The sequence below is a fragment of the Copadichromis virginalis genome, linkage group LG15 (assembly GCF_057382275.1).
Source record: "Copadichromis virginalis isolate Kocher_CV1m ecotype Utaka linkage group LG15, C_Virginalis_male_GT1.1, whole genome shotgun sequence".
NCBI classification, from domain to species: Eukaryota; Metazoa; Chordata; class Actinopteri; order Cichliformes; family Cichlidae; genus Copadichromis; species Copadichromis virginalis.
The window spans coordinates 29,612,522-29,624,666 of NC_140632.1; the positions used below are offsets into that span (position 1 = coordinate 29,612,522).

Here is a 12,145-nt window from a genome sequence, read left to right on the forward strand (position 1 = left end):
TGGAAAACTTTTTTGGCCAGTGGACGACTGTTGTCTTGCAGAAAGTCAAATCAAACATATGCGATACACAATCAATTCAGAAGAACACATTATAAAAAACAAGTCCAGTTCTTGCCTGATTTCAAATGAATTCTGCATCAAAACAGGGTAAAACGAGTGTTTGCAGCAAATATGAGCACAAAGCCTCACTTTGTACAAGCCTGCTATTAAAGTTCTCCTCTATGCAGACGACTTTCCTGTTTTCAAGGCACAACTTGGATCTGCTGTACGAATCTTATGGATACACACTAAATGAAACAATAGCGTGCATGACTCCAGATTCTGATCCCTCATCCTAATATGGTCCCAACATAGCAACAGCAATAAAGCAAATGTTGAGGCTTCAAAATACAAAGTCCATAAACCAATGGCTGACATGGGTTTTATCATAAGGGTGATAAATATACAGATTTCAGTCTGTCTTAGAGATTTGATGTTCATTTAACTGCAGATGCACTACACGTACCTGCTCCATGGTTTTTCACAACATTTTGCACATCACTATTTAATACAGGAAATAGGTGAACTAAAACAAGTCATCTTTCTTTGTGAGAGGACCATGTTAATGAAACAAACCTCAATGACATCATAGGGATCTCTAAAGATGCTCCTGCTGCTTCTCTTCTTCCTCATCCTAAGCTTCCTTCTCCTTGTCCTCGCCTTCCATCCAATTGTAATTCAACCTAATTGTGTTTCTCCCCCTCCTCTTCCTCATTTTGTTGGAGCTGTGAACACAATGTGAATCTGGATTAATTTGTGCAAACAAGAAAAATCTACAGCTTTTTGGTCAGAGGTGCTCTTGTGATTTAAGCCGGGTAGAGTAGATTTATGTGTTGATGCTACCTGCTTCAGCTCTGGCTGCTGAGTGATATTTACACCCTGGCTGGATTACAAACTTTAACCATGTGCTGAACTTTGGCCCGGCGTTGATACCTCTTGTTAGTATAACGACCTCTTCTTAGCTTGTATGTATGATGTATGATGGTGGATAAATGAAATATACAAAGAAAATTTAACTATATTACAAAAGAACATCTATCTTGGAAACATCAAATGACCGGAGCATAACTTGTCAACTAGTCCAAAAATAAGTTATGCAGGAACAGTCAAAGACACACCTTCTCATGTCACATTTCTATTCATTTCTATATTAGACAATAAAGAGTTATCTAATCTAATTATTCATTCAAAACACTTATGCATAGCTGTATTTTATACAGCTCATACAGAATTCAAAGTACAGGTTCATGTGAGTATTTAATGTACGGCTCAGATCTACAGAATTTCAGAGTTTCTAGAGCAGACACAGAGCTCACATCACAACAGGCTTCAGGCGCCATTTTAGTGACTTTAACAATATATTACATTTTAATTTCGGTCTAGCTGACATTAGGTTATGTACGCAGCACGCAATTGAACCACATATTTTAGAACCTTTCGCTTCACATGGGACCACTGTGAAGCGAAAGGTTGTTCACATTAACCCTCATGTCACAACTTTCCTCCAGTGGCTTACTGAATTTGAGTGGAGAACTTCAAATTAGGTAACTGTTTTTGCCATTTTTAGTGAATTTCTTGTATAATTTAAGTGACCAATGTGTTGTTACCCATGTCTCCACAGATGATCCATGGCTCATGCTTTCTGGACATTTACACAAGACGAGCAACAACGAAGACAAGCTCTCTTGCCATCTTGCAAGACGCTGTCTCTGTCCAATAGGTTTTTTGAGTGCAACAGTTTTGATTTTTTTCCCTTCTTTTACCCGTTTGTTAAAAATTATTTCAGCTACTTACACTTTAATTGTCACATGTATTGGCTCACCCTACAAATCAATGAACTCAGTTCACAAAGCAAGATCAGGGTTCAGTGCAGGTCAGTCAAGTTCCTTCACACCACACACGCTCATCCATGTCCTTGTGGACCCTGTTTTGTGCATTGATTTGGTGGTGTGAGCCAGTATTTTGGACAAAGTGTATATAAAGGCAGAAGTGTGGGGCTTGATATTGTATTCATTACAATTCAATTTATTTGTATGGTGCCAACGAAATGAATGCCAAGGCACTTCACATTGTAGGTTTAAGACCCTACAAAATATAACTAAGAAAACCCAACACTTGAGCATGTTGTCTGCCATGATATGGATATGACATAATATCATTATTGTTTGTACAACCATATGAGAAAATAATGGATTACATGGTTTAGTAAAAACAAGTGCTTCCTCAATGAAAATATGTTTTCAGTTCTTTTCAGTTTTTGATTTTGGAAATGTGTATTTCAGCAGGGAAAAATCAGAATTGAAATAAAGTGGTGTAAAGCACATGAATTATATTTTGTGTGTGTGTCTATCTACCTATCCATCCATCCATGCATCCATCTAGCCATCCAATTTTTTTGGAACCCTCCAGTCTCTTACAGTATGTTACTGTTAATTGAAATTACAGTAAATTACGACCTGTTAAACAGTAAATGACCGCCTGTTGCACTGAAAAAAAGGGACTGGCCATCTCTTGGATTTATGTAAGCATCTTGCATGTATTTAACACAATTGCCTCATGTTTTAAAGATAAATGTAACTATATAGTGTAAAAACTACATGATATGCAGAAAGGGTGTATTAAATTGTTCATATCATGTTCAGGTGAAGTAAGTCAATAAGATAGCAACGTTAAATCTCGTGAAACCACGCGTGATTTCATCTCGCGGGCTTTGGATCGTGGTTTAAAAAATGCATCCATCTCAGTCAAGTCAAGCCAACTCTACGTTTTTTGGTATGTCTTGATTTTTTGAATTAATGTTTACCATATTTCAGCCAAATGTAGTTAAACGTCTAAAGTGCCGCCATGTAACATGCTAAAAAAGAGCCGTTAGCTTATTTGCTGTTTTATCTGTTGTCAAAGAATTGGCGCTTTTTCATTTGAATTTGTTTTTGGCACAAGAGCCATAATATCACATTAAACCTAATTGCGAGGCACTCATAACATAATTTGGTTTTCTGTGTGAATAGATTTGTCAACTGACTCTTCAGTTACATTGTGTATTTACTGCACCGTGGTGTTAGTGAGATTTTGGACATTGAACAGCTTTAGCTAATATCATCAGCGGTATTATGCTAGCTTACATCCCTACCCCTCCTGCCCTCACCTGCTGTCCTTTTGTTTTTGTTTTTGTTTTTGTTGATGCACATTGAGAGACCACATCTATTCTGCATTTCACCAGGAGTCAGCTGATGGATTGTGGGTTCAAGGTGTTATGGTAAGAAAGTATATTCTATTTTCGCTTAAGGTTTCTGTAACTTAATTATAATAGGTTTTTTATAATTATTAGGTGCATGCATACTCAAATAGACCACCCTATTAATACAACTGAGAAATCCAAAATCTGCCATAGGTTTAACTTATACCTGTATGTATTGTCAGAAAGGTGATTACTGGACTCACATTAATGCACACTTGAACTAAAATGAGGTTGTAACTTGTGGGTTCTTGGGTTGCAAATCAGAAATAAACATCTTTGGATTTTTTTAATCCCATAAGATCTGGAAACACAGTTTTTATTCAACAAAACATTACTGATTATTAACCAAGCACAGTGCCTGCTGTTATTTCAAAATAATTTTATGTCATTTCAGATGAAATGCAGCATTCCAGTGCATCCCAACCATGCCTTTACAGTCAAGGTTTCTGACGGAGCTGAGTTTCTCTCTGACAGTCTGCTGAAAGTGTTTGCAAAGTGATCGGGGGAACAGGGCACAAAGCTAAAGGATGTAGCTGCCATAATGACAGTAAGAACTTTAAAATTCTTTAACTACAAAGTGTATATGTATTGCATTAGGTCAGTAAAAGATTTTTATGCTGCATCCATTGAAACAGTCAACTATTACCTGTGAGTACTGATTCCACCGAAAGGATGCCATAATTTTCGTCATGCATTTACTGGCCCACTGAGAAAAATTGATCTTTTTAAAAAAATAAATGTTCTGGAAACTATATATCCATAAAGTTGATGTCAAACAGGAACTTTTGATATTGCTTTGTAGATGCTGGTGTTGCATGTTGACTGGTTTAAGTTTTTGTCTGGGATCATTTTCTTCTGTGCTACTGAAAAGTTCACAAATCTCTGTTTTCTTTGTTATAATACTTTAGGATGACATTAATGCTCGAAGGGAGTCCCTCATCAAAGTGCTCCGCATCTGTGTGAAAGACAATTGCAACATCTTGGTGCAGGAGTTCATGGTGAGTGTTTTATGAGTAGATTGTGGCTTTGCAACATTTAAAAATGCATTCAGTTATCCACTTGATCCTCATTGGACTGGTTAGGACCAGTAGTCCTCTTTAATAATTTGAAGTTCACATGAGGCCTGGTAGTGAACTCGGCCACCGGCCCTTGAGGCCCCACCCCTGTATTAGGGGTCACATCAGTGTGAAAAAACGTTAAATTTGTCATTCTAGTGAACAAAGGAAAATCCCACCAATATTTACATTAGCTTTTGTTTGAAAAAAAAAAAAGACCAACAGCTAACCAAATTGTGGGGCTGAAAGTCTAAATTCTAACATCTTCTGAGTGACAAAACCTGGATTTCTGATGGGCCGGTGTCTTTCTAACAAAAACTAATGTAAAATTGTGTTTTTCACCCTCTCTTAGAAACTCTGTTAGACCATGAATGGCAGCATGGCAGGCCACTCTTTGGCTATAGCTATTTACTATGTTGCTTGCATTGGTTTAAATTACTCTAACATTAGAACTGGTAGATTCAAAAGAGATGAGTTTAAAAGGGAATCTTAAAAAAATGTTTTGTGTTTAACCAGGACTTGACTGAGGCCACTGCACAGATTGAGAAAACCACAATGAACATCTGTCTCCAGAGGATGCACCAGGCAATGACTTTTCTGATGTTGGCATCATCATCGAGGGTATAGTAGTTCTTCAAGATCTGGATAACGTGACCTTTGCAGTAGCCATGCTGTTTGGACCTTTTTTATTCCTTCAATATGAGTTACCCATCACAACTCTGCTACACTTTTGAGGTGATTCAAAGGGTGGTAATGGAGTTGGAAGCAACTCAGCTCTCAAGAAAAGTTCACAACTAAGACAAAACTGCTCCTGCAACGAAAGCTCACTGTTATGCATGTGAGGTGACCAGCTCTAGGTGAGAAGACATTTAAATCTCACACTTGTTCTGCTGCATTTTTGAAGCTCAATTCCAGGAACAGATCGCAGGGTTCATTTTTATATACACTGCAACTGCCATGAGGACGAGCCGTTTTTTTGTTGTTGTTGTTTGTTTTTCCTTTTGCTCTGTACAAGTTCTCTGTTTGGCAGCATTTTTAAATTTCTCTTTGTATTTTTTCTTTCTTTTACTAGTGAAGAGATGTAGCATGAACAGTTATGCAGTCTAAATATCCCATATGGGCCGTGTGAAATGGTATTTTCAGTTTCATTCAGTTGAAGTAAGGAACTTTGAATATTTCTAAGTGTGCTGTTTTGAACCAAGATGTCACAGTATGATCAGTGCTGTAATTTTTGACAGTCACTGTATCAATGTTATTTTTGCATCTCTTGAATAAAGGTTTTGACCTGCAAGTGCTAATTTCTTTAGTTATTGGGGTAAAATGGGTAATGTTAATAGGAAGGTGTTTGCCAATTCAGTAACCTAATTTAATGTTAATGGAAACTAACATTACCTCAAATTGTTTAGTTATAATTGTTGTTTAACTGAATCTTGACGTCAGAGGCCTTAAATAGAATGTTTTGATTTGTTCTTTCCCAACATTTTTCAAAAGAAAGAGTCTAATTTCTTTGCTGTGATTGATTCCAGAGAACACGGAAGAACTGACATTATTTAACTGTTGATTTATGTAGATTCAGTAGTGGAGTAATGTCAGTTTAATTCTTTACCTACTGTCAATGCAGTGAAATTAGACATTTTGTTTTGAAAGGTTACTGGTGGATGCCAGCAACCATCTTGGAAGAGGACAATATAATCTGTTATAAGGCCTCCATTTGAAAATTGTGTATTTGATACTAGAATATAATAGCAAAATGTAATTTGAAGATAACATGTAGTATTTAAGTGACCAAGTAGTATTGGGTAAAAGTTATTGAATGGTGTTGGGATAAAGTGAGAAAATTGTGAAGGATTAAAATATTTCAAGAGCTCAAATTACTTCATCAAAACATGTTTAAGTCACATTTTATCAACACAAATTGCACAGGTTTATTGAACATGAATAAATTGTGTTAATTTAACTCAATTGTTTAAGTTGCTGCCAAAGCAAAACATCTGTGTGCAACAAATGTCCACCATTGAATTAAGTAAATCCAACAACATATTTTTTTCAGTGTGGGACACGGTATCCTCTAGCAGAGATGAATATTTTTGGTACTGATGATGCGTGATAACGGTAAGTTACTGGTTAATATATTGCAGTTTATTACCTTGCAGCGGGCTTACAGTGACATATCGTGAATAAACGGTAGTATACCAATTTCTTAATCACAGTATGATGTTACTTTGTTGACGTAATTTATGACATAACGGTATCTCACTGGCGTCACTGTCGCCAGTGAGATACCGTAAAAAAGGCTACAGTGCGTTACCATAATTTGTCCAAGAGTATTATACCATACCAGCAAAAAACGGTATCATCCTGCAGAACGGTAAGCTACCGTAAGAGCTGGCAACAGTGACGCCAGTATGTTACCGTAAAGTGGCGATGAAAAGTCTAACAGTGCACATAGCTTTAACATTGCATGAACATTGCATGAAGAACTCTGTATTCCTTGTCCACACATAAACGCAAAGAAGGTTTAAAAAATCTCCGTTTTCAGTGATTCGAAACGCCGTTTACGTGTGGACGAAACAGCTGCATTTTCAAAAATACCCGTGTAGGTGCGGACGCAGCGTAAAAGAGTTAGTCGTTTATTTTATTACTACCTGCAGATTACTTGTATTTGCTTAATTGTTTACTAAATGTTTGAGGTGTGAAATAAACCGCAATGGAGCAAAATATGGGTGTGTGTGGTTGGAGGATGTGTTAGTGCGTGCGTGTGTGCGCGCGAGGGGGGCGCGAACATTTTTCCTGTAAAACAAAGGGGGGCCTAGCGAAAAAGGTTTGGGAACCACTGCATTAGGTGTACACTCTAGGAGGAAAAGTGATTCTTGTGAATTGTGGAAGGCCAAATGTGTCGCCACGGCGTGAGCTCACCGGACCTTGAGCTAAAAATAAAATCTTTTACATTCAGATATTAGGCTTCATTAGGTTGATGACTAATAATACTGCAAGGGTGCTAGATACAGTAGCTATCCATATAGTATTTGTCAAGATGATTAAGTGTGGAAAACGTGATGGCCCAATTACTGCTAAAAATAATCAACATACATCAGCCACTTGCAATTCCTTAAACTGCAATCTAGTAATTTAAATAGTAGCTTTTTTTTCTACTTTATATATAATGTTACAGCAGTGCAGCAGGGGATATTGATATTAAACATGGCAAACAGTTTTTAAAAATGTGCTACTATTTGTGCAAATCCCTGTGAGCCAAAATCTCATACACTTTGTTCAACTCTGTGTATGATGTCAAAGAACGTGGCTATCCATTATTTGTTACCACTTAGAGACATCTCACTTTAAGTGACTCAAGTAAATACAAAAATGAATTTATGGATCTACAAAGACGCATGATGGGTCCACTCTAAACAGCATTGGTCACAAAGGTAAAGTCCAAGGACAGTCTGGGTAAGTCAGAGTGAAAAATAGATAAATAATAGAGTCAATAAAGAAAGTAAAGAGTAGCAGCAGCCTTCTTCTTCAAATTCCAAATAATTAGTATAATTTTGGCAGTACTTTCCATAACTGCAAAATTCAGCTGTTGTTCTCGTTTATCGGCACAAATCAATGGGGGAAAAAACATGCCCAAAATGGCTACTGTAAAAATATAAAAATGGAACACTGTAAAGTTGGAAAAGAAGTGACAGACCAAGGAAAACAATTAAAGAGAAGCTGGAAGGAAGGGTTGAGGGAAGAGCAAACACACAGTGCTGATGATGGCTGGCTGGTAAATGCCTCCCTCTCTCTCCACGCAGCCATCTGAAGCTGTTTACAGCCACTCAACCCACAGCACATGGCCATTCGTTTTGTATGGCGAGCTTCCAGTCGAAGCGTTTGTTAACAATGGCCCAATGCCATCAGATTAAACCTAACAGTGATCAGATGGCATTTTTATGGAGGAGCCCATCATTTGAGGTGGCTTCCGAAAGCATCGCTGTCAATAACTGGCTGCTGAAAGAGGAATGGATGCACCGAGTGCTTATTGATGAAACGACTTGACTTTACAGAGTCAATACGCTACAAATGGCGACAGTAAGTAATTGCCTTCTGGAGCACACTCCCTCAACATCAAAGCCATGGAGCTCATGAATTTATAAGGTAGTGCTCAGGTTTCTGACAAACCGCCCAACATACATGAACATGAATGATGCTCTCCCCGTGTCAGGAGGCAGGTCATAAGGGAGCAGTAAAGTTTTTAATTTGTAGTCTAAAACCACGCTAAACATCATTATTGCAGGAAAATGCCAGAAGGGGCTATGACTGCACCAACGGGAGAAACTCTGAGGATAGTATCTTGTTAGTAAAAGCTTCAAATGAGGTCTACAGTCAGAGTCAAATGTCACCACTGCAACGTATGAGGTTTAAAATAACTTGCACTGAAAGCAAGCGCCAAGGGAAAAATTACTCCAACAGTGCATTTGGTTTGTGTCGCTATCACTAAAAGAGGAGTGAAGGAATGCAGCTCTTATACACATATATGAAATATGTAGCAATATTAATATTCTGCCCTACGCTATCATCTCTTTTTCATATATTTAGGTAGCACCATTCAGTGAATGTCAGAATTTGAACAAAGATCTTCAGGGACACTGCAGCAAGGTCAGGACTGGCGCTGAGAAAGGCAGATAATGTGAAAAACAGCCAGAGCTCCGAAGCTCCGACTTCCTTTTTTTACCCGCAGCTAAACACAACATGGATATGAAGACACACAGAAAAATGACAAGCAACATGGAAAGGAAAGGAAAAGGAAGCCATGTTTTTTAATGTGCTGTTTTGCAGTTTAAGGAATTAAAAATGATCATGTAACCAGACACATTATAAGACAAAGGCGTGGCCCTCAAATCAAAAGATGTGCATGTTAGGTTAACTGGTGATTCTGAATTGACCAACAATGTGACATAAACATAAAGTATTTGAAAACGATACACTATATGAATGCAAAGATAAACAGCACTGACTTGTAGTTTAAAGTGCTTTGAGTGGTCAGTGACACTAAAAAAGTGTCATGTAAAAGCAGGTATATTACAAAGGGGTGTCTGGGTTAGGTGACTAGCGGTAACCACGGAAAGTCAGTGAATGAAAAAACTTCTGTTAACACAAAGTGGAGTGTCTGAATCAACTGGATTACTGAGAGCGGAGGATACTGTTGATTGACACATCACACTGTGACAAAAACCTGAAAAGTTGTATTGACGTATATTTTTGGATGCTTATTATAGTCATTGGTATGGAATTTCTAATCTAGACATCAATGAGAAAGCTCACAAGTGAATTTATTAGCATTAGCATGATAGAAAGGTTGCATATGATTGCATTTGTAGGCAATATACCCTACCACGCTAGCTACCAAGTTAGCAAGCTTCGTATATTAAAACGTACAACAGAAATGTTGATGTGTGGATGAGGTTGTAGCAGGTAAACAGATTGCTGTAATTAAGCTTAGTATTTCTAGTTTTTCTTAAATTCTTGGATGTTAAAATTTGTAGTTTTCTGCTTGAACTGGCAGTGGGGGGTGGAAAAGATGCATGTATATTTGCTAAAAATTAATGTGTCTTAAATCATTGGTGCTTTTTCATTCTTATTCTCTTCTAACTGCAGTTCGGACTTAAACTCCTAAGATGTCAGCGCATGCATTCTCTGATAAGATGATTTGGGTGCTAACACCAGGTCTTCTGGGCAGGTTTCATATGGACAGATGTTGACCATAATGACACTCGAGCAAGCATGGTCAACCTAATTGCCTATTCCCCTATTGAACACCGGCTCAAATGATGAGTCGAATCAACCATTGCCTATTTAAACAAGGACCCTAATTGTTCCCTGCAGGCTAATGGCTCATCACACATTAGACTCCTGAGCTCTGCTACCTCCCAGGTTAAAAGTCTGGGACCACTGAGTCTGCGGGGCACAGTAATGAATACATATCATCACCAAGGTAATGGGAAGCCCTGTGTTCAACGTGGGTCTCCAGCATCCCCTACTGGAAGTTGGTGTTTAGTGCTTCACACCCTGGTTTCAGGGGATTTGAACACTTTTCATAGGTTGTAAAATGAGATGCTGTGACCATGGCAGAAGCACCTGGCGGCCTTTTGCACTGCAGTCTGAGTTTCAGCTTTGTGCCTTGTTTTGTGAGCAGAAAGGTTTCCGTACATGTGCAAAACAGGAGCATTTCAGTTTAAGATTTTACTAACCCTGCTGATACTGGCAACTCCAGGAATTTTCAATAGATAATACATTTCAAATAAGGTCTCATAGATTCATTTTGGCATTATAGTTTATTTTTTGTTTGGTCCAAATAGGTACAAATTTTAACCTAATGTAAGAGGTTAACAAATTAGCATTTAAAACGTTTTAACTCCTGCTCTTTTGAATCTCCATTAATAAAAAATATTTTTTAAAACCGGCTTACCTGAGCTAGTCTTATTTTGACACCCTGCATTACTTGTTGTTTTTTATTTATTATTTCCTGTTACCCCTTCATTAATATAATATATATTATTTTAGAAACTGACGGTTTGAACATCAGATGGCTGCAGCTGCTCTGCTCACAGGCAGAAAAGTGTACCTGTGATGACTACAATAGTGATATCCATTCTCACTGACATCATATATAGCCAAGAGTAAAACGAAACTGTAGATCAGTCTGGCTCATGGTAATTAGTCATACATTCAACATCTCAAAATGTGGCCATAGTTGTGAACGTTTTACTTACATTTTGTAATTACAGTTAACTTACCTGAACACTATTGTTATATCATAAAGCTTATTCTCATTATTTCTTAAAAACTATTCCAGTAACAGATTAGCAAGCTTCTGTGTGGTTGGTGCTTGCTTACACAGCCGTTAGCACAGATTGCTGCATAAATAAAAAGGAAAATCAGGCCATGCTGCATATTATGTAATAAATGTGTCCATCAAATACCTCATTATAGTTTGACTCATTCTTGTGAAATCATTCAGTGCTATCCACCATGCTGACGCCTCATATCTTCAAAAGGCACATGTGACGAACAGCCTGATTGTCCCATCTGCTGCGTGTGCATGAAGGAAATATGCAAAAAGAGAGCCCGAATGTATATAGCTGTGTGTGTATGTGCAAGTGCGTGTGCACATACACAAAACGTGCTGTACCTGTGTGTATGTGATTTAACACCAGGGAAGGCCTTTTTGCATCGTGTCAAAGCTGTTTGCTTGCACCGCCTGTCACTGTGCTGTCTCTGGCAGTCATACACAAACATCTCTGAGCTCAGTGACTCATCCTACTGCCAAGAAATGGAAAAGATCATATTTTCAATATCCTTTTTTTAAGTTGGCTCTAAAAGTGAGTGAGTCCCTATAGGCTCCTATTTTAAGATACTTTAGCATAGAAAAAACACATTTACCACCACAAATGTATTTATTTATTTAGTCTCTATTCAGGATAAAACCATTTGATGTTAACTTACCTGCCATTTTGAATGTGTGACATCACATAAATGGCAGACCTATAGATATCTTTACAATGGCTTTGGTTGCCCAATTTTGAATGGGCAATTTTTAGTACCATTTCTCTAGTATCTAGCAAGTATTTGCTGACAAGTCGGTATCTTCCATGGAAACCACAGGTGATACAACAATCTGGGAATGGGCAAAGCAACTACAAGCAGGTTTTTGGTGTAGCACTATGGAATTACATCTATGTTGAAAATTCAACAATTAAATTAAATTAAATTAAATTTCTCTTGCATAATTTTAAAAACCCACGCACGTAGAACTCAGAAGCCACGCACA

At 37.8% G+C, this 12,145-nt stretch overlaps 1 long non-coding RNA gene across 1 annotated transcript; it reads left to right on the forward strand.

Moving 5' to 3' along the window:
• Positions 1-2,494: 2,494 nt before the first annotated feature.
• On the forward strand, positions 2,495-6,183 carry LOC146692688 (uncharacterized). The gene is made up of 4 exons (XR_014915268.1): positions 2,495-3,295; positions 3,672-3,824; positions 4,186-4,275; positions 4,849-6,183. It is a non-coding gene; the product is annotated as an uncharacterized LOC146692688 (long non-coding RNA).
• Positions 6,184-12,145: the final 5,962 nt, after the last annotated feature.